The 20,953-nt window shown below is 40.0% G+C and overlaps 1 protein-coding gene across 2 annotated transcripts in view; it reads left to right on the top strand.

The window, feature by feature from the left end:
* LOC143039925 (transcriptional adapter 1-like) overlaps positions 1–20,953 on the top strand; it is a 231,572-nt gene that overhangs the window by 74,060 nt on the left and 136,559 nt on the right. The gene's annotated exons all lie outside the window — the stretch shown is intronic.

Raw genomic sequence — 20,953 nt, 5'->3', positions numbered from 1 at the left:
TTTGTGGCTACCTCCCTTGGAAGGGGGAAAAAGCCTTGGTATATGTATGTATATGTATGTATGTTTTGTGTATAAAGGAAGAGAGACTAGAAGAAGTGGATAGCTTTAGATATTTGGATGTGAATGTGGCAAGAAAGGGAGGAGTGGGGGTGGAGGTAGAATGTAGATTGAGAGAATCAAGTAAATGCCTTGAGGAATTAAAAATTTTAATGAGAAATAGACATTTGGGAATGGATGCTAAGAGGAGATTGTATGAAGGAGTGATTGTTCCGACAACACTGTATTGGGCAGAAATGTGGAACATAAGAGAGGAAGAGTTTGAATGTGTTTGAGATGAAATGCCTGAGAGGCATGGTAGGGGTTACCAGGCTGGATATAGTAAGAAACAAGGAGGTAAGGAGGAAAGTGATTGGGTTGATGAAAAAGTATTGGGATGGTTTGGACACATGGAAAGAATGAGTGAAGAAATATTATTAAAGAGGTGTGGAAGGCAGAAGTGGAAGGTGTGAACATGAGGGGGTGACCAAGGATGAGATGGATGGATAGGGTAAAAGGGGCATTGGGAAAGAGGGGAATGTCTATTGAGGAAGGAAGGGAAAAGACAGAAGATAGGGATGAGTGGAGAATGTTTGTATATGGATGATGCTGTGATGCATGGGAATGGATGGGAGATGGGGGGATAAGGGAGTGTGTGTGTGAATAATATTTTGACACAGCCCAAAGGGATTTCTCCCCATCATCTCTTTTTCTGCATGAGGGAATGGAGAGGGGGTTCACCAATTAAATGAAGTGGCCTTGCAGTGGATGTGCAGTGTCTTGTTACATTGCCTCTGACCCAGGGCAGTGGGTAAGATGCAGGGATGACCTGTCATCCAGAAGGAATCAAGAAAAGAGGGAGGGAGGGGTGGTGAATGGGAGTGGAGTATTGTGGGGATAAAATGGGTGAGAGTGGATTTATGCCTTTGACTTTGACTACCTCCCTTGTAAGAAGGAAAATGCTGCTAGTACAGTGCTCGACAAGGATGTACGAACGGTCAGCGAGAATGAGTGATGAGTATTGAGGACTGTTTTTGCTGAAATGCACAATTTTATATAAATAATTCGCATATGGTTGCATTATTTGACCTATTATTTTTTAAATGTGTGATTTCCATGTAATTTGATTAAAGAGAAGTTACGTTTTTATCTTCTACAAAACTACCAGAGAAGTTACGTTTTTATCCTCTACAAAATTACCAACCACATACCGTACGACTCACTAATTGCCAACTTCAACCAAACAATGACAGTTTTTGCTCAAATGCACAATTTTATATAAAAAATTAGCATATGGTTGCATTATTTGACCTATTTTCTTTAAAATGTGTGATTTCCATGTAATTTGATCAAAGAGAAGTTACGCTTTTATCCTCTGCAAAATTACCGACCACAACTACGATTCATCCAGCCCGCCATCTATGATCACTGGTGGTATGGAGCTTAACCCATCTATTTTTCTTACTATTGTGTTATTAGTGAAATAGATTGCATATAGTTAAATTATTTCAACTATTTTCTTTAAAATGTGTGATTTTCATGTAATTTTACCAATCATGCATTTCAGCGAAAACCGTCGGACGGTATTCATAGCTGTGGTCGGCAATTTTGCAGAGGATAAAAACATAACTTCTCTTTGATCAAATTACATGGAAATCACACATTTTAAAGAAAATAGGTCAAATAATGCAACCATATGCTAATTTTTTATATACAATTGTGCATTTCAGCAAAAACCGTTCTTGTTCGAGTCTGGTCAGCTATTAATGAGTTGGGCAATATTCGTAGCATTGGTTGGTAAGTTTGCAGAGGATAAAAACGTAACTTCTTTTTTATCAAATTACATGAAAATCACATATTTTAAAGAAAATAGGTCAAATAATGCAATATGCTATTTTTTTTATATAAAATCATGCATTTCAGCAAAAACCGTCCTTGTTTGAGTTTGGTTGGCTATGAGTGAGTCAGACAGTATTCATAGCTGTTGTCGGTAATTTTGCAGAGGATAAAAACGTAGCTTCTCTTTGATCAAATTGCATGGAAATCACACATTTTAAAGAAAATATGTCAAATAATGCAATCATATGCAATTTTTTTTATATAAAATCATGCATTTCAGCAAAAACCATCCTTGTTTGAGTTTGGTTGGCTATGAGTGAGTCGGAAATCACACATTTTAAAGAAGATATGTCAAATAATGCAACCAAATGCTAATTTTTTATATAAAATCGTGCATTTCAGCAAAAAACCATTCTTGTTCGAGTTTAGTCGACTATGAGCGAGTCGGTTGGCAATTTTGCAGAGGATAAAAACAACTTCTCTGATCAAATTGCATGAAAATGACACATTTTAAAGAAAATAGGTCAGATAATGCAACCATATGCTAATTTTTTATATTAAATTGTGCATTTCAGCAAAAAGCGGACGGTATTCATAGCTGTTGTCAGTAATTTTGCAGAGGATAAAAACGTAACTTCTCTATGATCAAATTACATGGAAATCACACATTTTAAAGAAAATAGATCAAATAATGCAACCATATGCTATTTTTTTATATAAAATTGTGCATTTGAGCAAAAACCATCATTGTTTGGTTGAGGTCGGCAATTAGTGAGTCGGACAGTATGTGGTTGGTAATTTTGTAGAGGATAAAAACGTAACTTCTCTGGTAATTTTGTAGAGGATAAAAACGTAACTTCTCTGGTAATTTTGTAGAGGATAAAAACGTAACTTCTCTTTAATCAAATTACATGGAAATCACACCTTTTAAAGAAAATAGGTCAAATAATGCAACCATATGCTAATTTTTTATATAAAATTGTGCATTTCAGCAAAAACAGTCCTCAACACTCCTCATCACTCATTCTCGCTAACCGTTAATACATCCTTGTCGAGCAATGCATATGTATGTAATATGAATTTTAGTTGTTGGTCTGACCCAATATAAAGTTACTGTTTGAATATATATATATATGCACATGTGCTTACCTAGTTTACCTAGTTGTATTATATGGGAAGAGAGCTATGCTCATGGTGACCAGTCTTTGTATCTCTCAGCATCAAGTTTTTTCTTAAAATCTTGAATAGTGTTTGCACACACTGTTTCGTTGTCTAATTTGTTCCAAGTATCTATCACTCTGTGTGGGAAGCTGTTCCTTTTCAGATCTCTTCTGTAAGTATCCTTTTTTAGTCTCTTTTTGTGTCCTCTTGTTTTACCATTATCCCATATTAACAAGTCATTCTTATCTAAGACTTCCATTCCTTTCATTATTCTATAGTCAGCAAGTCTCCTCTTTCCCTTCTTTGTTCCAAAGTTGGTAATTCTAGTTTGGACAGTCTTTGCTCATATGTCAGTTCGGAAAGAGTTGGTGCTAGCTTTGTTGTTGTTGTTGTTGTCGTTCCCTAGACTGTCTGTCCGAGCAGTCTCGTCTCCCCAAGGAATGCCACAGCCGAAACTGGATTTTCCCACAAATCCTTTATAGAGTGTATGTTGTGTTGTTTGTGTGCATGATTGTGTATGATGCAGTCTTCCGTTATGTGTTGTATGGTATGGGGTGAAGTGTTACATCCTTGGCAGCTGTTCACAATGTGGTCATCCAGCCTCTTCTGGTAGCTTAGAAGTGCTGGGTGGTGGCCACACTGCAGTCTGGCCAGGTGGACTCTGTCCTTTCGTGGGAGAGAGGATTCAGAAGGGTGGATATCAGGGGGTCTGGCATGCAGCAGTGTGTTTTCTTTCAGTGTGTTAATAGAGCAGTGAGTGATATGATTATGAATATGTTTCTGGAGGCTGGTATTTGGTGGTTGTGGAGGAAGAGAAGAGAGTATCTGTGTGTGATACAGGTCTTTGGGTGTTGTTTTAATGTTTCTTGGTGTGTGTGGGTGTTCTGCTATGTAGTTTAGCAGGTGTGATGTGTTTGTGGTGGCTGCGGCAAGTGTTTGTATGCCTCTCATGTCGAGGTGGTCCTTGACTTTGAGGACTTTTGTTTCATGGTGTAAATGGTCTGTAGGTGTTGTATTTGTGCAGCCTGTAATTGTTTTTAGGGCTTTGTTTTGTATGATTTGAAGGGTGTTGTGGTGTGTCTCACTGAGATTAGGAGCCCATGCAGGACTCGCATAATTCATCACTGAGTGTATGCATTGTTTGTATATTGTTGTATTAGTTTCTTTGTTTTGTCCAAATGTCTTTCCAGTGATTGACTTAAGTGTGTTAAGTCTAGGTGTGCATTTGTTTTTTATGTTTGTGATGTGTTGTTTGAAAGACATGGATGTATCGTATGTTACACCAAGAATTTTTGGTGTGTTTGTGTGTGGTATTAGAGTGTTGTTGATGTAGAGATGAGGTATGTATTTGTGTTCTTTTGTCCAGTTGGTGAGAAGTGTTGCTGTAGATTTGGTTGGAGCTATTTTGAGTCTGTTTGTGATGAACCATGTGTTGAGTGTATCAAGGTATGGCTGGATTATTTCTGCAGCTTTGTCTGTGTTACAATGTGTGCATGTGATTGTTATGTCGTCTGCGTAGGAAGAGATTTGTATTTCTGAGGTGTCTGGTGTGGGTAAGTCATGCATGTATAGATTAAAGAGCGTGGGGGATAGAACAGAGCCCTGTGGTACTCCATTCTTAATGTTTCTGATATGCGATGATTGGCCATTATATGACACATAAGCATTCCTACCTGCCAGATAATTGGCCTGCCATCTTTTGGTGTTATTGTGCATGTCTGTGTTATATTTTATTTGTTAGGTTGTGGCGAGGGATAGCATCAAAAGCTTTACTAATGTCTAATGTTATAAGAAGTGTTCTGTAGTGGGGCCTATCTGAATTGATGACATCTAAAATTCTTTGTGTGAGGTTTATCAGAAGAGTGTTTGTGGAGTGTAGTGGCCTAAAACCGTGTTGTGAGTCAGCAAGGGGAATATGTGGTGTGACAAGTTTAAGTATTAGGCGTTCAATGACTTTAGAGGGGGTGCAGAGAAGTGTGATTGGGCGGTGCGATGTTGGGATTGTTGGGTCTTTGTTCGGTTTTGGAATGGTGATTATTTTACCATGCTTCCAGATGTCGGGTATAGTGTCGTGTGAATAGCTGTAGTTTGCAATGTTTGTGAGTTCGTGTATACCTTGTGGTCCAATGTGTTTTAGGTGGATGTTACTTATGTTATCAGGGCCACAGGCAGATGAGTGCTTAAGATTATGTATTATGTGTTTTGTCTGACTGTCTATGAAGGGTGTATAGTCTGAGTCTGTGGGAAAGTCTTTCTTATGTCGAATAGTGCGTCGGTCATCAGGGTGAGAAGTGAGATGGCTTGTCTGTGCAAAATGATTTATGAGTGTGTTTGCTTGTTGTCTGTTCGAGGGTAGATTGTCTGTTGTTGTGATTATTGCCGCATGAGAGCGTGTTGTGTTGCTGTTGGATAGTGTAATGCTGTTGAGTGTTTTGTACAATTTGCATCATTTTGTACAATCACAGTGTTTAGTGTTTGTATTTGGTCTGCTATGTTTTGAGGGATAGGTGTGGGGATATTGTGTTTAAGCGTGTCTCGTTGTCTGATGAGGCCTTGGATTTCTGGTGTGAAGTTGGGGTTGTGTGATTTTCTGTTGCCTCTAGGGATGTACACCCACTCCTCGTTTAACGACCTACTCGGTTAACAACAACTCGGAGTAACGACGGGCTTTAAGACAGACCAATATTTGTTTAATGTAAATCTCCCGAAGTTACGACATCGTGTACGATAATTAAGTTGGCTGAGGCAAATTTGTATGATGTTATAAATGAACTTGTACGGTGCATATTAGCTGTGAGGTAGTGTTCTGAAGCTTAGGTCTACATTACCATCCTGCAAGCTGGAAAAACTAACTGGGGTACAATATATACCGGTAGTGGTAAATTTTTAATTTTGACCAAGGGCGCAATATAGCAATAGAAAATTAATTATTAAGTTTGTAAATTATAATGTATCAACGTAATATGCAATTTTGTGAGCGAAAAAAAAGGTGCTAAAACAAATTTCGTAAGTAACGAAGTCATGTCGGACGAATGGTACACCATGTTTGTTATTATAGATGCCGATGTCGAGGAAATGAAAGGATGATAAATTCGTCTAACCTACACTAAACTAACCTAACCTGTGTTTGATAAATCATTACCTGCAAATTAAATGTCATCCGGCTCGTCCTCGTTGTTGTCATCGTGAGAGACGGCAGACGACAAGATGGCGTCCCGATCCTATGATACCGACTTCGTTCATTAGCATATTTTCTTGTAGCATGGTATTTTTTACTTTCATTTCCGACCACAAAATTGCATATTACGTTGATACATTTTAATTTACAAAATTAATAATTAATTTCCTATTGCTATATTGCGCCCATGGTCGAAACTAAAAAAATACCCCGGTATTCAATATGGAATGTCAGCATACACGGATTTGGTCATATACGGTAATTTCAGGAACCTAACCACCGTAAATAAACAGTAAATAAAGCTTTAATGTACTGTATAAAAGAGGGAAAATACACGAAAATAAAGATACATGTATTGCTGGACATTGTACATACAGTACATGTACGTATATGTATACACTTTCGCTTAACAACCAATTCGGTTAACGACGGCGCGCTGGTCCCAATTGTCGTCGTTAAACGAGGAGTGGTTGTATCTCTTGTCTGCGTTTTGTATGATTGTATTAAAAGTGTGCACAGCATTGTTTATGTTTGTGATTGGTGTACTGTTAAGTGTTTCAAAATGTTGTTCTGTCTCTTCAGTAAAAGCTTCCCAGTTAGCTCTCTTGTAATTGGTATATGTGTGTCTGTGGCCAACTGGGGTGCATCTTGTTTTGGTGGTGATGATGATTGGAAGGTGGTCAGAACCAAGGGATCCGACCACTCTCCATGATGTTGTTGGGGTTAGGCAGGGGAAGCAAAAGGTGATATCAGGAGAGGAGGGAGTGTAGAGGGCTTGGTGTGGGATATGTGTATGATTATGTGTGTTGTTCATGATAGTCAATGAGTCAAACTGAGTCTGTACAGGTAGTCGTCGACATACGACCGAGTTCGGTTCCAACAGACAGGTCATAAGTCGATCTGGACGCAAGTCGGTCTATATATATATACAGTATATATTAACCTTTATATTATATATATATATATATATATATAATATATATATATATTGTATATTTAGCATACTGAAATAATCTTAGCATCTTTGAACTATGTTGTATAGTATTTTTAACCTTTTTATAATTTCATCTGATTTTCTTTGGGAAACGTAGCCTAGGCCTAAGCATATTGAATAAAATCCTATCATCTTTGACCTATGATATTTAATACTGTATTTGTTAACCTTTGTATTATTTTACCATCAGACTTTCTTTAGGAAACGTATGCATACTGAATAAAATCTTATTATCTTTGAGCTACGTTGTTTAATATTCATTAACTTTTTATCATTTTTGTCAGGAAACGTAGCCTAGGCCTACGCATACTGAATAAAGTCCTGTCATCTTTGACCTACAAATCCTTTTTTGTTGGTTACATTAAAATCATTGTAAAGCAAAATTAGGAAAAAAATATTTCGAAACACATTCTTTTCGTTTACGTACTGTACCGAAAATATTGTTATCGACAACAGACTAGGCATAAACAAAGTTTACTGTTACATTTTATTAACCACTTCAGTACGGAACTTAAATCTCGCGGGCAGCAGCCAATGCCAGCCGTACGACGTGTCGTAATAATACTCGCATCATAAAATATAGTCACCGCTTATATCGATCGTTCTCTCTTTCACCCACGAATTTTGAAAACCACAGAGAATGGGATTCAGGGCACATTTGAGAGAATGTAAAAACACAGGGGCGACTACAATAGATATAATCAAGACGCCGATATGGCAGCGTCGCGAATCCACTTGCTCCTCATGACGCCTACGTGTGCGGCACCGTATGGAAGGGGTTAACTGCAAAATATAAAAATACAAAATGCTGTGCAGAACATTTTGTCATTGACAACAGACTAGGCATAAAAAATACTGTTACATTTTATTAATTGCAAAACATAAAAATACAAAATGTAAGGCAAAATTAGGAATTTTTTTTATTTCAACAAAACATATTCTTTTCGTTTAAGTACTGTATTGAACATATTGTTATCGACAAGAAACTAGCCTAGGCATAAAAAGTTTGTTATATTTTATTAATTGCAAAACATACAAAAATACAAAATGCAATGCAAAATTAGGAAACATTTTACTTCAAACAAACAAAATGAAAGAATATTTAGCTGGCTGGGATGCTGACGCTGCCGGCAGCCTGCGAAAACTATCGCATTCGCGTCTCGCAGCGTGCGGAGTAATGTACTGCACTGCCAGGCATAACATTGCAATTCTATTACTCTATTAAATGTTAGATATCATTGCACCATCTCGTGGTCGTAAAGTCGATCAGTCGTAAGTCGCATAGGTCGTAAGTCGACGACTACCTGTATATCAAGCCCTCTGTCTGTGTCAGGGTTGTCGACATACCAGGCAGACGACTTGGCGTTGAAGTCACCACCCATGATCAGGTTGGGGATTAAGGCTAGTTGGCTAAATTGAGGCCTGAAGGTGTTTGGAACTGTGGGGGATGATTGGGGGGAATGTACATGTTAACTATTGTCAGTGTTGATTTGTTGCCTGTGTGGATTCGAATGGATTGGATTTCTGTAGTGTTATCTGTGGTAGGGAGGAGAATTTTGGTTGTGGCACTTGTGTCCACAAAACAGATGGAGTGGTGGATCAGGGTGATGAGTCCACCGCCATTGCCGTCAGTCCGGTCTTGTCTGATGGTGGTGTAATTACGAAATGATGGTGTTTTGTGTGAGTGTCTTAGTTTAGTTTATTGTATAATTGCAATGTGTATGATGTGTTGTTTAAGAAAGTGTTCGAGTTCATGTTTTTTCGTGTTAATACCGTCAATGTTGTGTCGTAATATGTTGATGTTATGTGTTCTGTATGTGTTGTATGTTGCCATTTGGGGTTGAGGTTGGGGTGTTAATGGGGAAGGTATAGGATCTGGGTTAGAGGGGTGGGAAAGGAGAGATTGGGGACAAAGGAAGGGGAGTACTGATTGGGGATATGGGCAAAGGGAAATTGAGAGTGGGTAAGGGTGCTGGCTGTGGTTGGGGAGGTGGGAGTAGGGTTACTGGAGGGCAGGTAGAACATATCCAAGTGTTTGTGTATTGGTTTGTGTCAGCAAGTGTTGTACAAGTGAGGTGGGCCCAGTTTTTGCACATATTGCACTGAACTGAGCCCTTTGTCTGTCTGCTCGAAGTAATGGGTTTAGAGCATATTGAGCATGTGAATTTTGTGGTGGGCCCAAGATTGCTCTCTTCATCTCTGGATGGAAGTAGAAGAAGAGGGGTGATCGCCAGAAAATCACCCCTCGGTGCAGAAAAAATGTAATATTGCCTGTTGAGAAAAAGGATTGTGGTACTCCCCAAGGCAGTCGTAGCTCCTCTTGGGGATCGGTGCCACCTGCGTAGAGCTGGTGGCCAGGGCTGGTTGCCACCGTTTGGCCCCCAACTCTTGGGGTTGGGGGGTGGTCCCACGACGTAGATGCTGCGGCTCCAGGACCTTTAGTTTTGTTGTTGCTCTATGTATTTTTTCAATTTTTTTCATATTCTTTTTGGTACTGGGTGTCCATAGTGTTGCTGAGTACTCAGGTTTTGGTCTTATTAGTGTGGTTAGAATATTTTTTATCATTTCCTTGTCCAAGTAAGCAAACGCCACTTTAATTGATCTCAATAAATTGTATGTTTCTCCGAATATTTTATCAATATGCTTATCCAGTGTCATGTTCTTGCTGATCATCACTCTGAGATCTTTCTCCGAGTTTACTTTTATCACCTCTTCTTCACCAATTTTGTAATCTTTCGATATTCTGTGTTAACTCTTTCCAAATTCCATTATACTACATTTCTTTATATTGAATTTTACATCCCACTTTTTAGTCCAATTCCAGATCTTGTCCAAATCTTGTTGCAATGAGTTGCACTCTTCCTCCATTTTTACCTTCTTTAGTATCTTTGCATCATCTGTGTCTGGGGCATTGGCTGCTTGTTATTGTGGCAAAGTAGCATGCAGTTGATACTTTAGGGTCTATATGGGGCGCCCCTACGGACCAGGGCCACACATCATTTTGTCTATGATAGAGGAAAACTCTGTTCATAGAGAAATGATGACACTTTTATACTACGACTGTCCCTCCATTATGCTGTCCCCCAACCCCTTGTTGCTGTCCTGTACCATTTCTCTGAGTATTCTTTTTCTGTGGTGGAGGAAAAGAATACTGCCACCAAGTATTCCCACTTGGATCGTAAGAGGCGAGAAGAAAGGGACGGGGATTGGGACTAGGCATCCTTCTCTTTGTAGCCCCACAGGGGACATTCCTAAACAAAAAAGAGAAGGCATAAGAGGGTCTGGAAGTTCTCGGACCAGCACCCTAAGGTTTGAGTCTTTTAATGTGCGTGGATGTGGTACAGATGAGAGTAAAAGGGAAGAGATAGGTAGTATGTTTGTGAGAAGAAAGATGGATGTGTTGGCTTTGAGTGAAACTAAGTTGAAAGGGAAGGGTGAGTGTAAGTTTGGGAGTGTAAGTGGGAGGTTATCAGGAGTGAAGAGAGGGTGAGGGAGGGAAGGGGTGGCTATTCTAGTAAGTGAAGAGATAGGTACACGGGTAGTGGAGTAGAAGGAGGTTTCCTCAAGGATAATGTGGATGAAGGTGAAACTGGGAAAGGAGATGTGGGTCTTTGTAAGTGCATATGGGCCTGGCAGTAAGAAGAGTGTAGAAGAAAGGGAGGCCTTTTTGATAGATTTAAAAGAGTGCATAGAGGATTTAGGAAGAAATGTCAATGTAATAGTACTGGGAGACCTTAATGCTAGGGTGGGAAATGGTCCAATCGATGGAGTGGTTGGGAAATGTGGACTTCCAGGAAAGAATCATAGTGGAGAGTTGATGGTGGAGGGTGGTGGAGGGAAGGGTGGTAGATAGAGCACTAATGGATTATGTAGTGGTAAATAGGATTATGATAGGAAGAGTTAAGGATGTACATGTGCTAAGGGGAGAGGGTGGGGGAATATCAGATCATTTTTTGGTGGAAGGAAAGTTGAGAGTGGAGGATAGATGGAGAAATAGGAAAGGGACAAAAGGTAGGGAGGTTATTAGAGTGAACTCTTTGAATGAAAAGTAGGAGTACGGAAAGAAGCTGAAGGAGGAGTGGGAGGGAGTAAAGGAAAGAGTAGAGCTGGGTGTGGAGGAGGAATGGGGATGGTCCAAGGAGGGAGTCATAAAGTGTGCAAGGATGGTGTGTGGAACAAGAAGGACAGGAGAGAAGGTAGAGTGCCGGAGGACTGGAGGAGTGCCTGTATAGTTCCTCTTTACAAGGGGAAAGGGGACAAGTGTGAATGTAGTAGTTTCAGAGGGATTAGCTTGTTAACCCCTACCATACGGTGCCGCACACGTAGGCGTCATGAGGAGCAAGTGGATTCGCGACGCTGCCATATCGGCGTCTTCATTATATTTATTGTAGTTGCCCCTGTGTTTTTACATTCTCCCTAATGTGGCCTTAATCCCATTTTCTGTGGTTTTTAAAATTTGTGGGTGAAAGAGAGAACGATCGACACTGCGCTTGTGGCAGGATCAGAGGAGGGATTGAGGAAGTTGGTGGCAGAGTTTGGGAGAGTATGTGATAGAAGAAAGCTAAAGATAAATGTGGGTAAAAGTAAGGTGATGAGATGTACAAGGGGTGAAAGTGGCAGTAGACTGGAAGTGATCATTAAAGGAGAGCGACTGGAGGAAGTGGATAGTTTTAGATACTTGGGTGCAAATGTGGCAGGAAAAGGTGGAGTGAAGGTGGAGGTAGAATGTAGATTGAGAGAAGTGAGTAAATGCCTTGGTGGATTAAAGAGTGTAATGAGGAATAGACATTTGGAAATGGATGCTAAGAGGAGACTGTATGAAGGAGTGATTGTGCCAACAGCACTGTATGGGGCAGAAACATGGAACATAAGAGAAGAGAGAAGGAGTTTGAATGTGTTTGAGATGAGGTGTCTGAGAAGTATGATTACAAAGGATTACAAAGGTGGAGCATGCCGACAGGAGACCTTTTTGTCCATATCTAGGTCGGATGCGAAAAAAAATCATAATAATAAAATAATAAAAACTATAATAATGTAAATAACAAATAAAATACATAAATAAATGCATAGGTATAGTTAACCCCTTCCATACGGTGCCGCACACGTAGGCGTCATGGGGAGCGAGTGTATTCGCGAGGCTGCCATATCGGCGTCTTGATTATATTTATTGTAGTCACCCCTCCATAATGACATTCTTTCTAATTCTTTTGTAATCGCATTTTCTATGGTTATCAAAATTCACGGGTGAAGAGAGAACGATCGATATAAGCGGTGACTATATTTTATGATGCGAGTATTATTACGACACGTCGTACGGCTGGCATTGGCTGCTGCCACCGAGATCTAAGTCCATGACGCCTACGTGTGCGGCACCGTATGGAAGGGGTTAAATAATAAACAAACAGGTAAATAGTAAATAATAATAAATTAACATATAACTAATAATAAATGAAAGTCAGACAGACAAATGATAACAAAACAAAAACAAATAATATAAAATAAATTATAATCATTACAGCATCTTGCTTAGGTGTTTATCTAAATGATTCTTAAAGCTTCGAACTGAACTACATTGCACTACCTGTGCAGGAAGTTTATTCCATTCATTAACTACACGGTTGGCAAAGTTGTTTCTACCTACTTCCAAATTAAATCTATTTCCGGACAGTTTGAGACCATTGTTTCTTGTCTGATTCTCATTCAATGTGAAAATTTTGTCACTTTTAATGTTGTCAATTCCCTTTAGAATCTTAAAGACCTGTATCAAGTCACCTCTGAGTCTACGCTTTTTTAGGGAAAACAGATTCATGTGTTTTAGTCGATTTTCATATGATTTATTTTTGATATTTGGAATCAGTCTGTCAATGTCTTTAATGAGATTCGGTGACCATACGGAAATAGCATATTCCAAATGTGGACGAACTAACGATTTATATAGCTTGTTAATGAGTGATGGACTTTTGAAATCAAAAGATTGCGCAATCAGTCCTAGAATCTTATTTGCTTTCTCAGAGGCTGAAATACACTGCTTGGATGATTTGAGGTCGTTACTGATAATTACGCCGAGATCTTTTTCACTATCCACTTTTGTTAATGAATTTCCAAATAATTTGGCTTTTTCCCCCTTACTAGGGAGGTAGCCAAAAATGAAAAGGCATAAAATCATTCCCACCCATTCCATCCTCGAAAACACTCCACACCCCTCCACCCTCCCTCCCATCTTAGCACCTCCTAGATGACGGGTCATCCCTGCACCCTGTCCACTGACCTGGGTCAGAAGCAGTGTCGCAAGACACAGCACATCCACAGCAAGGCCGCTTCATTAAATCAGCGACCCCCCCTCTCCGTCCCCCCATATAAAGGAGAAGACGGGGAGAAATCCCTTCGGGCTGCGTCAAAATTTTGCTCACACACACTACCTCACCCCCCATTCCACCTCATGCATCACAACATCATCCATATACAACCATTCTCCATTCACCCCTGTCTTCTGTCCTCTCCTGTCCTTCCTCAACAGACATTCCCCTCTTCCCCAAAGCTCCCTTCACCCCATCCATCCATTTCATCCTAGGACGTCCCCTCATGCTCACTCCCTCCACATCTGCCTTCCACACCTCCTTTACTAGTCTCTCTTCTCTTATTCTTTCCATGTGTCCAAACCATCCTAATACTCTTTCATCAATCCTATCTCCCAGCTCCCTTTCCACCCCTGTTCTCCTCACCTCCTCATTTCTCACTCTATCTAGCCTAGTAACCCCCATCATACTTCTCAGACACCTCATCTCAAACACATTCAAGCTCCTTCTCTCTTCCTCTCTTATGTTCCATGTTTCTGCTCCATACAGTGCTATTGGCACAATCACTCCTTCATATAGTCTCCTCTTAGCATCCATTCCCAAATTTCTATTCCTCATTACACTCTTTAATCCACCAAGGCATTTACTCGCTTCTCTCACTCTACATTCTACCTCCACCTTCACTCCACCTTTTCCTGCCACATTTGCACCCAAATATCTAAAACTATCCACTTCCTCCAGTTGCTCTCCCTTAATGCTCACTTCCAGATTACTGCCACTTTCACCCCTTGTACATCTCATCACCTTACATTTACCCACATTTATCTTCAGCTTTCTTTTATCACACACTCTCCCAAACTCTGTCACCAACTTCCTCAGTCCCTCCTCCGATCCTGCCACAAGCGCATTGTCGTCCGCAAACAACAGCTGGCTCACCTCCCATTTTTCTCCATTTTCTTTAACCATCTCCAATCCCTGACCCACTACCCTTGCATTTACCTCTCGCACTACCTCATCCATGTATAAGTTGAACAGCCAGGGTGACATAACGCATCCTTGACGAAGTCCCACCTTTACCTCAAACCACTCACTCTCTCCATTTCTAATCCTGACACAAGCTCTACTACTCTCATAAAAACTCTTGACAGCTCCGAGAAGCTTTGCTACTATCCCGTATATCCGCATAACCTCCCACAGTGCCTTTCTGTCTACCCTATTGTAAGCCTTTTCCAGATCCATAAAGGCCCAAAAAACATCCTTCCCCTTTCCTATAGCTTTCTCACATAGCTGTCTTACCACAAAAATCTGATCTACACAACCTCTACCTGTCCTAAATCCACACTGTTCCTCACCAATTACTCCCTCTCTTCCTCTCCTAATCCTCTCAATCAAGATCCTCCCATAAAGCTTCCCGACTACACTTAACCCCTTCCATACGGTGCCGCACACGTAGGCGTCATGAGGAGCAAGTGGATTCGCGACGCTGCCATATCGGCGTCTTGATTATATTTATTGTAGTCGCCCCTGTGATTTTACATTCTTCCAAATGTGCCCTGAATCCCATTCTCTGTGGTTTTCAAAATTCGCGGGTGAAAGAGAGAACAATCGATATAAGCGGTGACTATATTTTATGATGCGAGTATTATTACGACACTTCGTACGGCTGGCATTGGCTGCTGCCCGCGAGATTTAAGTCCGGAGTGAAGTGGTTAACAAGCTAATCCCTCTGAAACTACTACATTCACACTTGTCCCCCTTTCCCTTGTAAAGTGGAACTATAGAAGCACTCCTCCAGTCCTCCGGCACTCTACCTTCTCTCCAGCAAACATTAAATAACCTCACCAACCAGTCTGCCATCACTATACCTCCTTTTCTAAGACATTCTGCATGGCATCCATCCAGACCAGGTGCCTTACCTGCTTTCATCATCTTAACTGCTGCCTTCACTTCATCCTTCCTTATTTCTCCTCCATTCTCCTCACTCATCACTCTCATTTTCTTAGCATTTACCACTGCAGCTATCTTTCCCTCCCTATCCTCCTTCACATTTAGCAACTCCCTAAAATATTCTGCCCATCTTCCCCTTACTGCCTTCTCCTCCATTATCATCTCTCCATCTGCACCTTTTACCTTTTCTTCTCTACTTGATTCGCCTCCTCTTCCTATCTTAATTTCTTTCCAAAATATCTTTTTATTACTTTCAAAATTTTCTGTCATACTCTTACCCCATTTTACTTACTGTTATTTTTACCTATGTGCATTACCTTGCATTTACTTGTGTTAAATTTCATTAGCCACTTTTCAGACCATTGCTGTAATTGATCTAAATCTTCTTGATTATCTAATTGGTTTGAGTGATCATTTGCCACTCCGCACAGTTTTGTATCATCAGCAAATTTGGAAACAGTAGATTTTAGTCCATGGTCTATATCATTTATATATACTATGAATAGAAGTGGCCCAAGAACGGAACCCTTAGGAACTCCACTTGTAACATTTTTTCATCTAGAAGTTTTTCCATTTAAAACAACTCTCTGTTTTCGACCATTCAACCAAGTACTAGTCCAACCTAATAGGCTACCACTTATTCCGTGTAAAGCTAATTTAGTAAGTAGTCTTTCGTGTGGGATGGTATCAAAATCTTTTGCAAAGTCTAGATATATTAAATCTATATTGTTTCTTCTGTCATAATTCGAGATAACTGTGTTGTAGAATTCGAGTTAGTCACGCAAGAACGTTTCCGTCTGAAACCATGCTGGCTATCATTTATCAAACGGTTACTTTCTAAATGATGTTCGATAGCATCTCTGATGATAGTTTCCATTATTTTTCCTACGATTGAAGTCAAACTTATAGGCCTATAGTTATTTGGTTTCTTTTTGTCACCTTTTTTGAATATGGGAGTAACGTTAGCTAGCTTCCATTCTCTTAGGACATCTCCAGATATGATGGATTTCTTGAAAATAATTTCTAATGGAACAACAATCTCATTTTTCATTTCCTTTAAGATTCTTGAATGCCAACCATCAGGCCCTGGTGTTTTATTAACTTTGAGTTTATCTATACACCTTTTAATTTTTTCTTTTGTTATATTTACCGTAGTGAGTAAGTTTACCAAAGACTTTTCACAGGTTTCATTTTGGAATTCACTTTGAGGTGTTTCGTTTATGAATACCGAGCTAAAATAATTGTTTAAGATATTACACATTCCTTCATTTGAATATTCAAGTTGACCGTCAGCAGATAATAGTGGACCAATGTGATTCCTAACAACCTTTTTATCTCTAATGTAACTATAGAATTCTTTGGGATTCTCTTTGGATTTATCAGCCATGTTCATTTCGCATTGTCGTTTTCTTTTTCTTATTGTCTTTTTTAAATCTCTCTGTATTGATACATAACTTTCATAGTCATTAGATGCACCCGAGCACTTATATTTCTTATAAGCCTGTCTCTTTTTAGCAATACTTTTTTCAGTTTCTTTGTCGAGCCACTTTGGGCGAGCCTGATTTGGGGGACGTATGTCCTTAAAAGGAATGTAAGTTTGAATCATCTTAGTGAGCGTATTTTGAAATATTTCCCACATCTGATCTACTGGTCTTTCGTTTAATTTTGCCTCCCAATCTGTAAGCTAAAGCTCCTGACGTAGTCCTATGAACCGAGCTTTCCTGAAATCGGGTATTTTAGAAACACAAGTATCTATTCTAAAATTGTTTAGGAGTTTGAATCTAACTAAGTTGTGATTGCTATTTGCAATAGATTCACCGACTTCTACATCAGTTACCATGCTTTCGCGGCTAGTGATCAAAAGATCGAGTAAGTTTCCATATCTTGTGGGCTCTTTTACATGCTGAATTAAGTAATTGTCACCAAGAAAATCAGGCTAGATAGAGTGAGAAATGAGGAGGTGAGGAGGAGAACAGGGGTGGAAAAGGAGCTGGGAGATAGGGTTGATGAAAGAGTATTAGGATGGTTTGGACACATGGAAAGAATGAGTGAAGAAAGATTAGTAAAAGAGGTATGGAAGGCAGATGTGGAGGGAGTGAATATGAGGGGACGTCCTAGGATGAGGTGGATGGATGGGGTGAAGGGGGCTTTGGGGAAGAGGGGAATGTCTGTTGAGGAAGGACTGGAGAGGATAGAAGACAGGGGTGAATGGAGAATGGTTGTATATGAATGATGTTGTGATTACATGAGGTGGAATGGGCGGGGGGGTGGGGGGTGAGGTAGTATATGTGAGCAAAATTGACGCAGCCCGAAGGGATTTCTCCCCATCTTTTATGCATGGGGGGACGGAGAGGGTGGTCGCCGATTTAATGAAGCGGCCTTGTTGTGGATGTGCTGTGTCTTGCGACACTGCTTCTGACCCAGGTCAGTGGACAAGGTGCAGGGATGACCCGTCATCCAGGAGGTGCTCAGATAAGAGGGAGGATGGAGGTGTGTGGAGTGTATTCAGGGATGGAATGGGTGGAAATGATTTTATGCCTTTCCCTTTTTGGCTACCTCCCTTGTAAGGGGGAAAAAGCCTTGGTATATGTATGTAGTAGTATCTTTGCATCATCTGCTAAGAAATTCATGTAATATAACACTCTACACCTGCATCCATGTCATTAATGTATATGGCAAACATGATCGGGGCCAGTACTGATTCCTGCGGGACACCACATCACTTCTTCCCAGTTTGAGAATTTATCTCTAATTACTTCTCTCATTTTCCTCCCAATCAGGAAATCTTTCATCCATTCCAATAATTTTCCTCTGATGCCACTTATTGACTCAATCTTCTTTATTAGTCTTTTATGTGGTAACTTATCAAATGCCTTTTGTAGGTCCAGAAAGGCACAGTCTACCCACCCATCTCTCTCTTCTATTATGTCTATTAGTCTTGAATAGAAGCAAATAAAGTTTGTTGTACAGAATCTTCCTTGTTTGAATCCAAATTGGTTTGGATTCAGTATAGTTTTTTCTTCCAAATGCTTAACCCATCTATTTTTGACAACTTTTTCACAAATTTTTGCTACTGTGCTTGTTAGTGAGACTGGTCTGTAGTTAGATGGGTCTTCTTTGTTTCCTCCCTTATATATTGGTACAATGTTTGCCTTCTTCCAGTCCTGTGGTACTTTTCTTCTTTAAGTGAGAATTTAATTATATTGTATATTTTGTCTGTTAACCACTTCCATACAGTGACACCTACGTAGGCGGCATGAGGAGCAAGTGGGTACTCAATGATGCCGACATCGCCATCTTGATTATGTTTATTGTAGTCGTACCTACGTAATTTCCATTCTCGCTAAACTGGATTCATCAATTTTCTATAGTTGCCAAAATACACGGGTGAAAGAGAACGAGCGATTGAGCACTGACTTTATTTTTTATAATGCGACTATTATGACGCAACATCGCACGTCGGGCAGCTAATGCTGCCCGACGTGCGATGTGCCCCAGAGTGAAGAGGTTAATTCTTCCACACATTCTTTCAGTATCCAATTTGCAATTCTGTCCGGACCATGTGATTTTCTAACATCAAGGATTTTAATTTGGTCACTGATTTCCTTTTGTGTTATGATTATTTCTTTCATTAACCCATATTGCCCGGAGCACATATGTAAACAAAGCATTTGCTATGCGTTCATAAAAACAATGGATACAATGGCCCATACACTCACATTTTAATTTTATTTACAAATGTACTTGTTATTAAACATAATATGGATGATTATACATCAAAATAAAGCTTAGAGTCTGTATTTTCTTTTGATGAAAAGGAAACTAAGAAAAATTAATATGGATAATGAAAAAAAAAAATTAAATATGACACTAAATCTGGAAAAGAAAACATACATTTTATGTAACTGACTCTGGAGGGAAAGTACTTACATTTATTTGAAGGCAGTGATGATTAGAGGCTTGTAGAGTGTTTGTACTTTACTTGGATGAAAATACATGGTGCTTGAAGAAGCAATCTATGCAAAATCCACTGTCACATTTAGGACAGTACCTGCGGGATCGTACACGCTTGCTATGGTCCCCAACACACACTCTCTCTTTACCATCTGGCACCTGTTTCAGCTCATGTACACTCACTGCATGTACTGAATGTGATGGAGACGATATTGATGTTGTTATATTTCTGCTTTCCTGAATCTGCTCTTGAGTACGTCGCCTCTTCAGGAATTTTGGAGGAGAAACATTTTTAACAAGGTCCCTTATGACAGAGTTCATGAACTGGAGCCCTGTTAGAATAGGTCTCTGGGATGTATTCTTCTTGTACAGAATATAGCTGTTGAGAGTAGCTGTGCCAAACAGAGAAAAGGCAGCTTTAGTCGTCCATTTGATGGTCTTTCTCTCTGCAAGATAGGTGTAGAGCTGGGTATCCTTCAGATCGACGCCACCCATTACTTGATTATAATCAGCAACAATACAAGGCAACTCCTTTTCAGGTTTCCTCTCTCTCTTTACAGTAGTGTAGCCACCTTTGGTAACTGTTGACAGGAGTACAGGAGTCTTTTTTTCCATCTCTATAGGCAACACACAGTAAAGGTCCTTTCCTCCGCTGTGATACATCATGGTTTTCTAATTTTTCCTTTACTGCTTCCTGTGGCAGGCCTTTCCTGTTTGTTCTCACAGTCCCTGTTGCTGTTGTCTGCTTTTCCCAGAGATCTAAAAAAAGTTTGGGCGAGGAGAAATAGTTATCTAGGCCCAAATGATATCCACGATGCAGGAGGTCTGCCTGGGTCAGTAGGCGCATCACTAGGTCATATGTTGCACCTTGTACACTCTTGGAGAACCCTTTGTACAGTTCAAATGTCACAGTATAGCCTGTTGCTGCCTCACACAAGCACCATAACTTGAGACCAAAAGAAGCATGGCGCTTATTAGGCATATACTGGTGTAAGTGAGGGGTCTTACCTCGATACCCAATGATACCTTGGTCAATTGAGATGGCCCTCTCAGGATTATAATGGGCTTTGAATGCTTTTATAAAATGATCCAGTAGTGGTTGCACTTGATACAACTTGTATGCAGGGTCTTGCTGGTCAGGCATCTTACTATTATCACTGAAGTGCAAGAATTTCAGGACAAGTTGAAAACGCCCCCTACTAAAATTGGTTCCAAACCATGGTGTGGCCATAGAAAGATCTGAGGTGTTCCAGTAGGATTTGATAGTAGGTTTTCTTACAATCCCCCCCATATTTAGAATAACTGCCAGAAATGCATATAACTCTTCCACTGATGTCTAACCTTGCTTCAACCAAAGATGTACAAGAGACCTGGGTTTGTTTATCCTTCAAACATGGTTTGTTACTTTGAACCCACTGACCTGCATACCTGTTAGTCTCCGTAGCAATTCCATTCATGAATTGCACGTTGAAAAAAAGTTTGAAATACTCCACAGGCTTGCTTGGCATCAGTTTTAGGGGGATGCTTGAGCCCACTAACACCTGTAAA

The sequence above is a fragment of the Oratosquilla oratoria genome, chromosome 27 (genome assembly GCF_046742065.1).
Source record: "Oratosquilla oratoria isolate Oo_2021 chromosome 27, ASM4674206v1, whole genome shotgun sequence".
In the NCBI taxonomy this organism is placed as follows: domain Eukaryota; kingdom Metazoa; phylum Arthropoda; class Malacostraca; order Stomatopoda; family Squillidae; genus Oratosquilla; species Oratosquilla oratoria.
Note: the sequence above shows the minus strand (reverse complement) of the source record. Positions and strands in the feature narration are given on the sequence as shown.